The sequence below is a fragment of the Capsicum annuum genome, chromosome 6 (genome assembly GCF_002878395.1).
Source record: "Capsicum annuum cultivar UCD-10X-F1 chromosome 6, UCD10Xv1.1, whole genome shotgun sequence".
NCBI classification, from domain to species: domain Eukaryota; kingdom Viridiplantae; phylum Streptophyta; class Magnoliopsida; order Solanales; family Solanaceae; genus Capsicum; species Capsicum annuum.
In genome coordinates this window covers 213769660-213786229 of record NC_061116.1, presented here as the reverse complement: position 1 = coordinate 213786229, position 16570 = coordinate 213769660, and the positions used below count along the sequence as shown (strand labels likewise).

The following is a 16570-nucleotide window of genomic DNA, read 5'->3' as shown; positions in this document are numbered from 1 at the left end:
TCACAACACAATGATTTACTCTTCTTCTTCTCTTTTCTTCCCTGATTCTAAGATAGTTGATCTTCCCCTATCTTTTCCTTCATTTCTCTCTGCTTACACTGATTTACTCTTAGTGTGAGTTACTGCATTATTCTTCAATAACCATCAAAACAAGATGAGGCATGGCTAACCCTGGGTAAATGGCAACATCTAATAAAAGAGTAATGTCCAAAGTATGAACCAATGCGATCCATTCAATACCCTATTGCACGTCTAAAATTGGATATCTAGTGCATTGACAATATAACAAGGGGGCCCTACATTGTTTAGATAAAGTACGAGAATGAGTATGGCTCTGATACTAAGTTGAAATGTGTAATCTATCTCATCTAAAAATTTAAATTGTTAAAATGAACACACTTTTAATTCATTGATTAATTAATTTTTTTATGACCGAGAAATTCATCTAAGGACAACCCTTAACCAACTGTAGCTTCAAAATTTGAGAATAATGGGACCGTGCCTCTACCTTTCTCTATGTAAATACCAATACAAGGCTTAGTTTGCATGGCACCAGGTTCAAATATGTGACCTAAGTATAGAAAGAAAGTAATACCCAAAAACCAAAATTACACATATCATACAGAAACAAGATTGTCTTAGATAAAAACATAGAAGTAGACAGTTGGAACAGGATTAGAGACCTTTCGACATTCACAAGTGATTATTTTTCATATATAGAAATGGATCTGGGAGACCACTTTTTCTTCATCCCACATTTGTGGAACTTGATATTTATATTTAACCACTTGAAAAATTATTGAAACTCACTTGAAAAATTCGAACCTATTTGACTACTTTATCCTTTGCTTACATCATCATCATGCTTTGTCTAAGGGATAACACTTACTATAGACCCCATTTTCAATTTTGGAAAGAAAAAGAATAGTTAATTCAATAAACCAAGTACCACTAGCAAAAATTCAGCATTTTCTGACAGCGCATGTAGTCGGAAAGTAGTTGGAAAATAAGTCTTTTCCGACCACATTCCGACTAAATAGAGGTAGTCGGGAAAAAGCTTGTAGGAAAAATATTTCCGACCACATCTGTCGGAAATTTCCGACTACTATAGTCGGAAAACTTAAATTAATATTTAAAAATAACTATCTAATAAATAAAAATATTCCAACAAAAGTAGTCAGAAGTTTAATAAATAATTATTTAATTAATAAAAAAATTTTGACTACTATGGTCAGAAGATTAATAAATAATTATTTAATAAATTAAAAGCTTCCAACCACTTTATTCAGAAGAATAATAAATAATTATTTAAGAAATAAAATAATTCCGACTACTTTAGTCAGAAGCTTAATAAAGAATCATTTAATAAATAAAAGTGTTCCGACGACTGTTGTCGAAAAGGATTGATAAATTTTAACAACCTTCCGACCACTGTAGTCGAAAATATTTTATTTATTAATTATAAAATAAATAATTATAAAAAATATATATAATTTTATTAATTTATATATTAATTATTTAATATTTGCAACCATTTTGAAACATCCAAAACAAACAGTGGAATCAAATAGTTTAAGCATTTCAAGACAAGTCAATTGAAACGTCACAATCCACAACAAACACCAATTCTAATATTCTAAGTTTAAATGTCACAATCATAAACAAAAACCAACTGCTACAATCTAATCATCTGCACTGTCTTCCCCATCCTCAAATACTTGCGGCATATTCTTCTTGACTAACGCTTCAAACTTGGCAATTTGACACAGTGTTGCGTCAACTCTTCAATTTTTGTTCTCATCGTTTCCATTTCTTCCGTATTTTGCGAAATAGAAGCAGAGTTGGGCAGCATTGGGGAAGAACTACTCGAGGATTGTTTACCTCCAAGCCCGTAGGTGTTACCCTTTTTTGGACCATCTACCACATTTGTCCACGTTCTATTCATATCACCAGGCGATGGTTGGACCATGGTACCATCCTCTGAAGCAGGTTGGGTTTGACGCCAATCTTCAATGCTTTTTTGAAATCCTTCCAGAAGAAAAATAATTGTCATTATGTAAACAAGATAAGTTGAATAAAAAGAAAATAATATATACAAAATTTATTATCTTACATATGCATCCTTAGCACGCAGTTCGACCCATTCTTCTCTTGGACCGTCCAGATTTTTCTTCTTATGTCTCTTTGAAGGTCTTAGGAATAGGTACAACTACTCCCCCATTTAAGAAGTTCTGCAAAATTTTATCCATATACAGGTAAATGCTACTGTAAAAGTTCAGCTATATCTGAAGTACCTGTTTGCTTTCAGAACATTGATATCCTAACTTATTCAAACTTGTACTGAAAGCTGCACAAATTCTGAACACTACATAATCCAACAACATAAGAACTTTAAATCCATAAATTAACTCACTTGTTTAAAGAAATTTCATCAACAAGGACTAGTGAAATAAGTTTCGTTATATACTATAGCCTTGTGACTGGTCCTATAGGAACTACCCTGTATTTTCTAGGTACTCAAAGTGAATAAATTGTTAAGCTATTTTCTGCAAGTTAGTAATATGTAGCAGAAATAAAAAAGGAAGAAGTCATGTGTTGGTGTGGGATGTACAATAAATCACGAAAAAGATTACTTTTTTTTACTCTTTTCATGAAAATGGGGCTCACATGTGTTCCACGAAAAGGCAAAACAGAATCCAGCCACTCCATGTCTGCAAACACTGATAGTAGGGGAGAGAGAAGCCTCAATCACAGGGCATACACAGTGTTGCCATGCCAAGATATGGGTTGGGTACTTCCATGCAAGAAATGGTTAGCCTAGAAATAGAAACACCCTCATCGCTGCCCCTTTATGCAACTTCTATCAACACAGTAACACATACACACACACAAAAAAGACTATCCTAGTTTAAAAAATGCAATCAAGTGTATTAAAATCTTACTATACATGAGTTCCCGAGAAGGACCGGACCACAAGGGTCTGTTGGTTTTCCGACTTGAAGAGAAAAAAATTGGTAATAGCAGGCTCAGATTTGCTATTTTACAAAAAACCAAAAGAGGAGCAACACTGCCATGGCTCCAGACACCAGCAGTTTTCTATTCAAAGCAATAACCGGGTCGCCATGCCAATATATGGGACGTGTTATTCTCGATGCTATGATTGAACATAGTCCAGAAATCAAAGATGCAATCATCACAGCCCCTTTACAATATCATTATCAGCAGTAGGAGTAACACAAAGAACTGCTTTAAATCTTTTTTCCTTTCTATTTATTTCAAAGGGTTGTTGGATTGTTTGGTTATCAATGGTGAAACTAGTGTCTGTAGCCATAGAATGGAACTACATAGAATGGAACTAAAACAGGGAGAGAACAATAAGTTCTCTGATTATATGGCTTATGCATTATGTGGATGTATGTTTTCACATACCAATATAATAGTATTGCGTCTCAACATCAGTATATGTCACCAAACACATATAAATGGATAAAGGGGTATCACATGTAAATGGGTAAAGTGGTTGGAGTACCTGTTTGCTTTCAGAACATTGATATCCTAACTTAAAACTTGTACTGAAAGCTGCACAAATTCTGAACACTACATAATCCAACAACATAAGCACTTTAAATCCACAAATTAAATCACTTGTTTGAAGAAATCGCAACAAGAACTAGTGAACTACTACTAAGGCTCAATCATATACTATAGCCCTGTGACTGGTCCTATAGGAACTACCCTATATTTTCTAGGTACTCAAAGTGAAAAAAGAGTTAAGCTACTTTCTGTAAGTTAGTAATAAGTAGCAGAAAATAGAAGAGGAAGAAGTCATGTGTTGGTGTGGGGTGCAGAATAAATCACGAAAAAGATTATTTTTTTCACTCTTTTCATGAAAATGGGGCTCAGATGTGTTCCACGAAAAGGTAAAACAGAATCCAGCCACCCCATGGCTGTAAACACTGATTGTAAGGGAGAGAGAAGCCTCAATCATAGGGCATACATGGTGTTGCCACGCCAAGATATGGTTTGGGTACTTCCATGCCAGAAATGGTTAGCCCAGAAACAGAAACACCATCATCACTGCCACTTTATGTAACTTCTATCAACACAGTAAATGGGTAACGGGGTATCACGTGTAAATGGATAAAGTGGTTGGACAAGAATAGTACCAGTCTTCTTTTGTTGGTAGCGAAACTCATAGAACCTCCGGTGTGTAGCGAGCCACCTGTTTCAGAGGCTCGATTTGGCTTTCCTCGTTCCTCTTTGCCTTAAATTCAGGAGTGTCCCATAATATCAAGAACTGGGTCCATACTTCATCATTCAACCACCCAGGTTTTATCAATTTCCTCTGGGCCTCATACAAGTGTTCTTTTATCTGTAGAGCTGCTTTCAACCGAAAAATGCGGTCTACTTCATTATCATGACAATCACTCCATGTACACTTTGTCTGCAAAATAGTTTAATATAAAGTCATAAAATGAGTTAATGGATGCAATGAAAAAACTATCTTTAGTCAATGATATTCATAGCTTATAAAACTGCTTATACACTAAATTGTTTCCGCATGACAATTCTAATTTCCCATGGAATCTCCAACCAACTATTCCACGGCTTTGTGTAAAATGGTTTAATTGCTTCAATAACCATATGCCCGACGGTATATGCTGGAATGAACCTGCAATAAGATTATATTAAACCAGCATCTTAGCTATTAAAAATTAAGGAAAACATAAGTGTTACTTACCCATTACGATAAGGGACGATTCGTAGCCTCTCAATATTGCACAGATGAAGAGCTACTATGAAAACTATTTTGGGATGAAGAGGTGTGCAACTGGTCAGACGGTGGAGGCATGAAAAATGCATTTGGTACTGAAATACTACATCTAGGAGGGGGAGGAATATTTGTAGTAGATGGTTGAAGAATTGTGGTAACAGATGGTGGTGGTGGTGGTAGTGTACATTGACCTGTAGGAATATTATCAGTTCCTTTCTTACTTTTATTACATCGTACATTAACATTACCTTTTGATGCCATTGATTTGCTTTACTAGCCACCTGAAAAAGAAGGAACAACCAAATTTAAGAATATCCATGTTTGTTAGAAGGTAGGTAGATATATATACTTTAAACAATTAGTCCGAGAGTTCTATGAAATAGAAGGACACCTGAAATAGAAGGACAACTATGGTGCTATAGGCAATACTATCATTTTTGGACAAAGAAATATACTGACAAAGAAATGGTTCTGATGACTGGATACATCCCCTTCCCTTATATTTGTATTTTGCAATGCAGTCTTCAAATCTAAGGCATTAAACTGACACCAAAAATCTGCATATGGTTAACCTATAGTATCAAATTTCACTTTCTTTAACTACAACAACAGTACTATACTATACTGCACATCCCCAACATAATATCCTGATCTCCACTTCTTTGTTTCTTGGAACAAGTTGTTGTAGAATCCCAGGATTAAAACATTTTAATATTTGTTTCGAGACCACTTAGAAAATATAACTGACAATGTAAGATCTTAAACTCCCTGTTCTTTCATATGGTGTAACAAATAACCTACAGAGATCCATCCGAAAAAGAGAAAAAAATACAAAGTGTTCCAACCAAATGCTCAGAAGTAATTCAATTTTTTTATACTTTCTATTCTCTATCTACCAAAGACTAACTATCAATTGCTATTTCTACAAGTTAAATACTTATCAATTGCTTTATCCACACTAAAAAATGGACTCATGAGGGGCACTAGTAGTGTATAACCCAGTAGATGTACCAGCCATCAACATAGCGATGAGCGGTGAGGACGCTACATATATCCCATTACTTCCCTCAGGGTTCACAATATCACCAGACGGACGACAACTAGACACGGAGGCAGCATCATGCAGCAGCAGCTCAAATTCAAGTATCATAGGAGGAGGCAGGGGGTTCACTTATAACAGTAGTGTTCCAAATAATAGTAAGCAGCTTGCCATCAGCAAAAATGAGTCCAGAATCAGTAAACACTGTGAATAACCTCATAGGCATCACTGTTCACTAAATTAAAACTGCCTTGAATTACAGCTAACTCTACAATGAAAAATCTTGTACAACTAGAACTGCAGAATGTACAACACATTAAACAGATAGTCATCCGGCCAGACTAAAGCTGCTCTAGATTTTAGTACCCTATTTTATCAATGATACAATATCTACAATTTCTGGAATAATTAAAATAGCAGAAGGCACAACACGTGAAGCCCGGAGATAACACCGTTACGCAATATCCAGTATAATCAAAACATCATAAGGTACAACAGACATGAAGCACTAAAGCATAAATTAATCCAGAATTAACAATATCTGTAATTTAGTATTCAAGCAAATACTCATCTGAGCCAAATAAAATCTTCTCTATAGGTAGTAATGCTATGCAATACCCAGTATAATCATGTAAGATTGTATATAAAGTGCGATGAGATACTATTGTTGCAGTAATAATTACTACACCGCATAAGCTAAACTTGGGTTACTTGAGGATACTCCTTGCACATAATAAGCACCAAACACATTCAATAATCAATATTCAACAAGAAAACTGAGGATAGAATGCTTACAGTTCCAGACAGCTAATAACTTTGCACATATTCCTAACATAAAGCTATGAGTACACGATACTACTTCAATTCTTTCTATACTACAACAACGACCTGAATGTTCTTACTGACACTACAAAAGTTAAAAAAGAAAAGACACTATATTGTCAAGTAAAATAACAAAAAGCAGCAGCTAAAATACATTTCAGGACACACTACTATTAATACCAACTCAATCCTCATTGTTTGTTACATAGTCATTCATCAATTCTTCCTCATCAGTTGATTCATATTCATCCATCGAATCTTCCTCATCATTTGTTTTATTTTCATCAAGTAATTCTTCCTCGCTTATTTTATTTTCACTAGTTGGATCTTCCTCGTCATTTGCCCAGGATGTTCCTTCTCCATAATTATTAACATTCAAAAAAAGCTCAAAAGGATCAAATTCTTCATACATGCCTTTGCTATGCTGCAACTCACCTGCTAATTCATCATCCACCCTTTCTTAAATACTTGAAATGTCATTCTGATACGCTACATCCAATGCATCCTCTACTTCAACTCAACCCATAGGCTTCGTTTTTATAACTACCCACCATGTAGATTTATTCTTACACAAAGGATAAGGAGTGTAATACAGTTGTTTCACATTTTGTGCAATGAAAAATGGATCATAGAGTCCATACTCCTTTGTATGCTTGATTTCAACTATTTTGTACTGAGGGTGCACCTTTGTACCTAACTTAGGCATAGGATCATACCACTTACACCGAAAGAGAACCAACTTTTTCTTTGGCCAACAAACGTGACAATCAAGTTCTAAAATCTCATGAAGTACACCATAATAATCAACACTGCCATCACCTTTCACCCAAACCCCACTATTATTAGTTTTCTTTCCCTTAGAGAACTCTTTTGTATGAAATTTGTACCGATTAACAGAGTACTTAGAAAACTTTCTGACTTTATCATTAGGTCCCCAAGCAATATCATGTAAAAATTGGTCATTTGGGTCATAATTAAGTGGATTATGAACCTATAGAAATTTCAAGAAAAGATAGAAATTAAATATACATAAGACTGAACAAAACTGTAAATCGTGCTAAATATTTTAACTTACAGTACTTACATATTCTCTAAACCACACTGAAAACATAGGATAAACAGCAGCATCCCCGTGTAAAGCCACGAAGTAGCTGTCCGACAAAGTTATGACTTTCATTAGTTAAAGCTTAGATAGATGTTGAATGATTGTCCTTAATATAAATATACTCACTTATAGAAAGTCAGGACCTCGGGATAATTTAATAATACATGTGTTGTAGCTTACTTAAGCTCTGCCTCATTCAAATTTTGAAGTGGACCAACTTTCGGACTTCCTTTACCAGGTTGATTGAATATTAAAAATGGTGGTGCTGAAAGATCTCTATTGTTTCCATCATCATGCCTATTGGGTCTGTTTCTCATACATGGTACATCATGTTCAAAATAATATTAACAAAAATAAGAGGTCTCTTTAGCCAAAGAAGCCTCACATATTGATCCCACAATTTGAGATCTGTTTTTTATAGTCCGCTTACATTTGCCAATAGTCCTGAATAGTACAATCTTTTAAATGAAATAATGATCGATTATAACAGATGAAGGTAAATGTTAAAAGTCAATACCCCTCAGAAGGATACATCCATCTACACTGAACAGGTCCTCCAAGTCGTGCCTCATGCACAAGATGGATTGGAAGATGCTCCATAACATCAAAAAATATAGTAGGAAAATTTTTGCCAACTTGTTTAAGGTTAAGCGAATGTTGATATCCATCAAAGATAGGTTCTCCTCCTTTAATGTGTTAGAACATGAATCTTTGAAAAATAAGCTTATCTCTGTTATGGGCTTCGATATTCTATCGGGCAACACACTGAATGCAATTGGCATCAGTGACTCCATGAAAATGTGACAGTCATGGTTCTTCATAGAGGTCAACTTCCCTTCCTTCATGTCAACACACCTAGATAAATTTGACTCATATCTATCTGGCATTCTTAAATCCTTAACCCAATCACAAATCACTCTTCTATCATCCAAAGTGAATGTGTAACTGGCCTTGGGCTTCTGAATCTTATTGTTAAAGTACGTCAGGTACAACTCACTGCACCGATAATACTCCTTTAAGTCCATCCTGGCCTTCAAGTTATCTTTTGTTTTGTTACTTACATCCATCACAGTATTAAACAAGTTGTCAAAGAAGTTTTTCTGAATATGCATGGCATTTAGATTATGCGGCAGAATATTGTCCCTCCAGTAATCTAACTCCCAAAATATGCTTCATTTAGTCCAGTTATGTGTAACACCATAACCAGGTATCCTGGATGGCCGAGACTCTGTTACCTTAGGCAAATTCCTCAATCTATTCCAAATTTCTTCTCGCGATAAAATTGGTGGTGGCTCCTCAAAATCAAACTTACTCTTCATAAAATCACTAGTATTTCTCCTAACCTCATGCTGCATTGGCTAGAATCGACGGTGACAGTCAAATCATGAGTTTTTACCCCCATGTTTCAAAGTGAATGCTTTTGTGTCTTCTATACAACAAGGGCAAGCTAACTTGCCCTCAGTCGACCACCCATACATCATTCCATAAGCAGGGAAGTCATTTCTAGTCCGCATCAAAATAGCACGCAATCTAAGTCTTGTTTTATTCATACATCAAATGCTTCCACACCCTCATGCCATAATAAGTTCAACTCATCAATCAATGGCTGCAGATATACATCAATCAAAACTTTTGGATTGCAAGGACCTAGAATAATGCAAGTTAGAAATATATACTAACTTGTCATACATAATTCAGGCGGGAGATTATAAGGAGTCACAAACACTGGCCAACATGAATACGGTGTAACTGAGACAGAAAATGGAGTGAATCTATTAGTTTATAATCCCAACCTAATGTTTCTTGGTTCACTAGCAAAATCCGAATACACACTATCAAAATGCTTCCATGCTTCTCCATCTGACGGATGACATAAAACACCAGGTGGTTTTTTATTTTCATAGTGCCATCTCATATGAGGGGCAGAGCTCATTGATGCATACAACCTCTTTAATCGTGGTATAAGGGGTAAGTAGTGCATCGATTTCACAGGAACCTTCTTTCCTTTGGCATGTGTGACTTCCTTATAACGAGGTTGATTACAAAATTTGCAATATTCTAAATTTGCATCTTCCTTATAGAATAGCATGTAACCTTTCTCACAACAATGAATCCTCTTTGATGATAGTCCTAATTTAGAAACCAACTTCTTTGTTGTGTAGAAATCTTGGGGTAACTAGAGTTTATTTGGGTTAAGTTCATTCACAAGTCCAATAATAGAATTCATTCCCTCTTGAGAAATAGAATAATCTGATTTAATACTTAGTAGCCGAACAACAACAGATGATATAGAATGCACTGATCCTTCATACAATGGATGACAAGCTTCCTGTAATTGTTCATAAAAGTGCTTAGCCTCATCATTTTGTTCATTTTGAGCCCCGGAGTGTGTCCAAAAGCATCCCTGATCATCTCACTATATCGTGAACTTTCAACACTATTCTCTCTTATTAGAATTTCAAAATAATTCTGAAAAGCAAAATCATTAGCATCACTATTCTCTCCATGAGCTGTCCACACAGTATAATTCACCATAAAACCCTTCCTATAAAGATGTAATGTAACAACATCTGGGCTTAATAACTTGCAACACTTGCAGTTCCAACAAGGACACCTAATTGTCCCTTCAGTAAGAAAATCATCAAGTGTCATTGCTTTAGCAATAAATCCACCTACCCCAACTTTATATTCCTCCCTCAACCCCACACGATTAGGATAAGTTCTGTTATACATCTATGTACGATCTTCATTTTCCATCTACACAAGAACACCAGACAATAATAGTAGAGAAAAAAAACAAAAACATGAGAACCAAAACAATAACAAAAGAAAAAAAACACTAACAGTGTAGTTTTCATACATTTCATGGCTTAAATTACCATTACTTTTCAATGCTTCACTTAGTTTCAATAGTTATTCATGAATTTTTTTCGGTATTTATTGTTCTACCACAACTCTTGTTGGGTGTACTTTTGAAGTACTCATTTTTTTTAAATTTAATATAAAGTCAGGAAGAAGCAAAAGTAATCATAGCTTTAACTGATTCAAGAAATTAAGTAGCAATTTGTGTGAAAAAGGTATATTACTGTACCTTCTTAGCTTATGCCTTAACTAGGCTTTGTTCAAGTGCAAAGAAACTTGTGTTGAGAAGAATGTCGGGAACAGGACACCAATTCTAGCTAGAAGAGATGATTGTTCCTTAGCAGACTCAATAGGCAAATTTTCAGAAAGAAGAGCCAAGGATGAGAGCAAGGTGCATAAAAACCTGCACAATAACAATTCAGGCCAGCAGGAACAAACATTATAAACCCCAAAGGCTACAAATCCAACTCTATCAGTAAGCTAAACGTTTAATATTAGATCAAATACAATAACTTCAAATTTCATCAGAATAAAGACTGCGAAATGAACCCCGAGATACCGATCTGCCTTAATATATTTAACAGAATCATATAAAACATTTTGTGACAGAGCAATTAATTTAAATTATAGATTCAATTAAAAACATCTACTTTCAACTAGATATAATGTTACTATCAATCGATAATGCTAAACTTTTCACACAAAAGATTCACACAGTCTGAGATACGAATAGAGCACGGGTATCCACCTAAAAATGAATTGAAATTGAATCATACCTAAGCTGGTAAACTAGAATTCTCATATAAAAATGATTTAAACATTACATAGTCATTTTTAACGCATCAATTATATCACAATTTGCCTGAATATGTGAAACAGAGTTTGTATCAAACATTCTGAAACAAAGCAACTTATTCAAACGTAATGTTACTATGAATCCATAATGCTAAATTTATACGAATAGAGCATGTGTATACACCTGAAACCGAGCTAAATTTCAAATGTACCGTAAACATAAAATCGAAATCCAAACCTGAGCAGTGAGATTCGAGAGAGAAATTCGCTTGGCCTTTGTCTTGTTTCTCAATCACAGGACAAACATAACTTAGCGACAACATCATCACAGAATCGTAAATTCCAAGTATTGTATCCTAGAATCATTACAGTTTCAGTTGTAGTTTGCAGACCAAAACCTACAAAAAGGGAAGAACACCAAAACCCCAAAATCAACTCACTACACCCCAAGAATCTACAAAATCAAGCAAATAGTCTATTTCATCTTCGCTTCTCATTTTGCACTGCAAAAGTAAACAAAAACCAGAGTAGAAATATTGTTCGAACCACTTACAAGTCAATAATACAGCAGACCATAACATTTAAAAAACCGCCTATTCCTAATCCAAAAGGAGCGATAAAAACATCAGAGATATTCACCGTGAGAGTGAGAGACGGACACCGCGAGGTGTATCAATTTGGTGTTTAATCTAGGGTTTAGAGAGAAGAGGCAATGAGAATGAGAGAAAGGGCTTAAAGAGAGAGAAGTAGAGTTTGATATATGATATATTTATTTTTTATGTTACATTATTTCCAAACTTTCAGACTGATATAGTCTGACCTTTTTATTATATTTAATTAATTATTAAATTTCTATATACAGTCATATATTTATTTAGATAGATATTACTTTTTCTGACTACAATAGGTGGAAATAATATTAAATAATTTATTAAATTTATTATTTATACTTCCGACAATAGTAGTCGGAAATATATTTAATAACTAATTTATTTGATTATTTTATTTTCCGACTAACTTGATCGGAAATATATAGATAATAATTTATTTACATAATAATTTAATTTCTGTAAAAGGTATGATTATTTATTTAGTCATCTATTAGTATTTTCGACTATAATGATCGGAAATATATTTAATAATTTATTTATTTTATTTTTATTTCAGACTATGTTGGTCGAAAATATATATTTAATAGTTAACTTATAATATTTATTTATCTATTAGTAATTTCGACTATCGTAGTCCGAATTATATTTTTAATAATTTATTTATTTTATTTTTTATATGTCCGACCATAGTGGTCGGAAATTTATATTTAACAATTTACTTTTAATTATTTATATTTTAAACAAGATATATTGGTAATAAATTATTTAAATAATTATTTAATTTTTGTATAAGGGTATGATAATATATAGTGGTTTGTTGTTGTACATATATATATATATATATATAATCATATATTTATTTAATTATTTAGATTTTCGACTACAGTGGTAGGAAAATAATTGGTACTAATTTATTAAAATTATTATTTAATTTTTATATTAGTGTGTAATTATATATTTATTAATATTTTTATTTAATTATTTATATTTCCGACTATAATAGTCGGAATAGATATTTTCCACAATTTACTGCTAAATATTCTGACTGGTTTAGTCACAAATAGTATTAGAGAAATATTTTATAAAATAAAGTAATAAAAAAGTAATTTTCGACTGAAGTAGTCGGAAATTTCCGACTAATTTTTTTCCGTCGGAATTTTCGGTTGGAAAATAGCGAAATTCTATTAGTGTACTTTCACTATTTAATGATAATTTATATTTCCTAGAACTTCAACAAATTCTTAAACTAAAGCACCGGTGAACGTTTTCATGATACTATATAGAATTTGTGAATGTTCTTATATATATCTTACTATTTTATTAAAGTTTTTCTTGCATTTTAGGTAATAGTTGGGAGTTGGGACCAACAAAATTACTATATGCATTTCATTTTTATGAAGTCACTATTTAAATTGATCTGCATTAGCTCAAAGGTCTCAATTTTTTTTGTCTAACACAAATATCACATACCAACTTCTCTTTCTTTTTGCAAAATTAATTAATTCACTAATAAGTTAACATGAACAAAAATTAAAACCTGTCTAACATATAGTGAAAATATTTTTATAATGAAAAGAAAATATTTTTATTTCTTAACTAGAATATAAGAAATTATAAGAAGTATCAGGAAATGCCCGAAAGACCAAAGAACTCAAGAGGAAAAATAAAGGAAACTAAATAGATTTCCAGATATACAATGGTAATTGGATTATGCTATGTGATCTAGTTGCCTAGTTGACTACCTTAAGTAATATGGAAAGTCATCGAATGATACTTCTATATTTTGTCCGTCAATGATTGCAGCATAAAGTTTTTCCATAACTGCAGCAGATTTTGAAGACATCTCTGAAGTTGAAGAAGGCATTAATACTGTAATCCACCATCTTTCCTCCAACATCTGTTAATAAATAAGTTTTTTAGTTATGTATGGATCAGTTTGCGAGCTCATAGTAAGAAGGCCAAAAGAAATGGTTCAGCTAATGACTTAGCATTGCCTGTACCAATGGATAATTCAAAATCAGCAGCATTATTGCTGCCGATATTTGCAGCTGAATCTAATTCAAGGCCATCAAGCTTGTACTAATGGATAATTCAAAATCAGAATATCATAACTAACAAGGGAAGGAGGCATGCAGCTCAGGATGTTTTTTACCACTAACCAGAGATGTCGGTTTCAAAGAAAATAGATCTCGACATGGGTTTGAAAATACCGACAAATCTAAAGCACGAGCAATAGCTAAAGTATCTTCAACCTGGTTTTCGATATTCAACAGTTTTCCTTTTCCGGCACTGGTCCCAACATCTGAAGGCGACTCCAATAGTAACTGAACAATCTATATAGAACAATGTCAAGGATATTCAATCATATAGATGAGAAATAGTAAAGAATCACAAAAACCGTAAGGATTGAGCAAATACAAATGGAATCACAATAGCTCCTCCAGCAACATGTAGAGGATATGTAAGCATTATTTTTTGCTTGACTTAAAGACAACTTCATCGCCTGAATTGAGAAAGCAAAAAGAATATTTGCTGATGGTCTTTCCATTGACTTGCACATGGCCGCTTCCTTTTCTATCAAGAAAATCCACCCACTTGCCTTGATGCTGATCATGTCCACAAACAATGAGTAATCTATATACATTATGAAGTTCACAACCATAGAAAATAGTCAAACAAATGTCAAGTAATGCAGTCTATCGATATGCGACCGGCCAGTCATTGGAACGGGCGGTAAAAAATTATATTACTTATATATTATTAAAATTATATTTTATCTATATATAATAGATGTCAACCTCTTCGGTTAGTTTTTCTTCAAATTTTGAACCCTTTTCGTCGAAATCCTGACTTCGCCTCTGCCACATGTTCATATTTAAATTTCTATATATGGTAATCTCTCAGGAAGAAAAGTCCCTAAAGATAGTTTGCTCCAACTGCTTGAAGAGATTCCAATAAATATGACAACGCCCAAAGAGAATTTTTGAAGATACTACAGATAATTCTGATCCAGAAAAGATCTGTGCATCAGCATTGAAAAGAAAAAATCATTTCTTTTAATTTGTTTCGAAAAGCGTCTTCATACTAAAATTTTCACTAGTAGACAGCGGGTTTCAAATTATGGAAAATAGACTTAAACAGTTGAACAAACAGTAAAGTCAAGGCAGTCCAAATTTCGAGCACTATATTTACAAGCCTTACAAAGCACGTCATCGCAGCAGCAGGAGTGTCTTTGTTCGCACCAACCGCCAAAAAAGTCTTACTAACCTCTACTGTTGGGTTCTGCAGAATATACATTCTATTAGATATCAAATCTACAAACCAATATTCAACAAAAAAATAGTTAAAGAAAAACAAATACTACTAATCTAAAACCTCCGGATACTCTAATATGAGTCGGCACCAAGGCTTGTCCGATACAAAACCTAAATGACATCAAAGACTCTCCTAAGAAAATAGAAAAGATAAATAAAGTGTTTCCTACGACCATTTTTTGTTTGTCCATTATTGACTTGACATCAATTTTATTATATCACCTGTTTGAATATAATAAATCTAATAAATATATTGTGAAGTGATTATAAATAATAACAAGGGTAAATCAGGAATTAAAAAGATAAATTACTTTTAAACTGATAAGAATAAATTAGGAATAAATAGATAAATTATTTTTAAACTGGATATGTAAAAAAGTTGACGTTATATTTGTAGTATACCTTGCCTTCTGTAAGGTGTGAATAAAGTGGAGGGACTAAGGAAGTAAAAAACAAAAAAATACTTTCCTACTGGGGCAGGTGTGAAAACTCCATCGTCCACTGCAGCGTCACCTTTTCCATCAGCCGCAGCATCAACTTTTTCTTCAGCTGCAGCCTCAATTTTTTCGTCAGCCGTGGCCTCAGCCTTTTCGTCAGCTGTGTCGTTAACTTTTTGGTCAGCTACGTTGCCAGCTTCAAGTTCTGGTTGATCAGTTGAGTGTAACTCCTTTGAATTCTCAGATGGCAGCATCAATTTTTTTTCCCAAGTATCCACTTTGTCATCTCCCTAAAAAACCAATTGAAACCAATCAAAAAGAATAAAAAATGAATCAATTTACTCATCAAACTCTTAACAAAATCCTCCAAGAAAAAAATAAGATAAAAAAAAATTTTGAGTGAATCCTTGGACGTTTTAGAAAAAAGGTCCTATATCACCTACCAAAAATATTAATTTACTAACCAAACACTTAACAAAAACCAAAAAAAAAAAATGAAGTAGAAATTTGAGTGGACCTTTAGACGCTTCACAGAAGGAGGTGCATCATCCACCTAAAAAAAATTGAATTTGATACAATCAAGGAAGAGCAAAAAAAAAGAATCAATACTCATCGAATGCTTAGCAAAAAAACTACAATAAAATAAATGGATGAAGTGAAAATTTATATATGAAACTCTGGATGCTTCAAAAATGGAGGTATATCATCAGACGACGATGATGGCCTCTTGTTTCCGGTGGGCGGTAAGGAACCAGTCTGTTGTTTTGGCGATACAATTTTTGTTGAGTGAAAGAGAGGAACTTCTTCATTT

At 33.6% G+C, this 16570-nt stretch overlaps 1 long non-coding RNA gene and 1 pseudogene across 4 annotated transcripts; both read right to left on the bottom strand.

The window, feature by feature from the left end:
• The window catches only part of LOC107853127, a 37822-nt pseudogene extending 22406 nt beyond the window's left edge, over nt 1-15416 (bottom strand).
• On the bottom strand, nt 1559-12195 carry LOC107853132. 4 transcript variants are annotated; one of them, XR_001669673.2, is made up of 8 exons: nt 11951-12195; nt 11636-11795; nt 10832-11005; nt 4742-5055; nt 4546-4672; nt 4167-4444; nt 2114-2231; nt 1559-2028 (listed from the first exon to the last, which is right to left on the bottom strand). It is a non-coding gene; the product is annotated as an uncharacterized LOC107853132 (long non-coding RNA). The 4 variants fall into 4 exon arrangements; XR_001669671.2 differs by having other exon boundaries at nt 4546-5055; nt 11951-12191; XR_001669672.2 differs by having other exon boundaries at nt 4167-4672; nt 11951-12176.
• Nucleotides 15417-16570: the final 1154 nt, after the last annotated feature.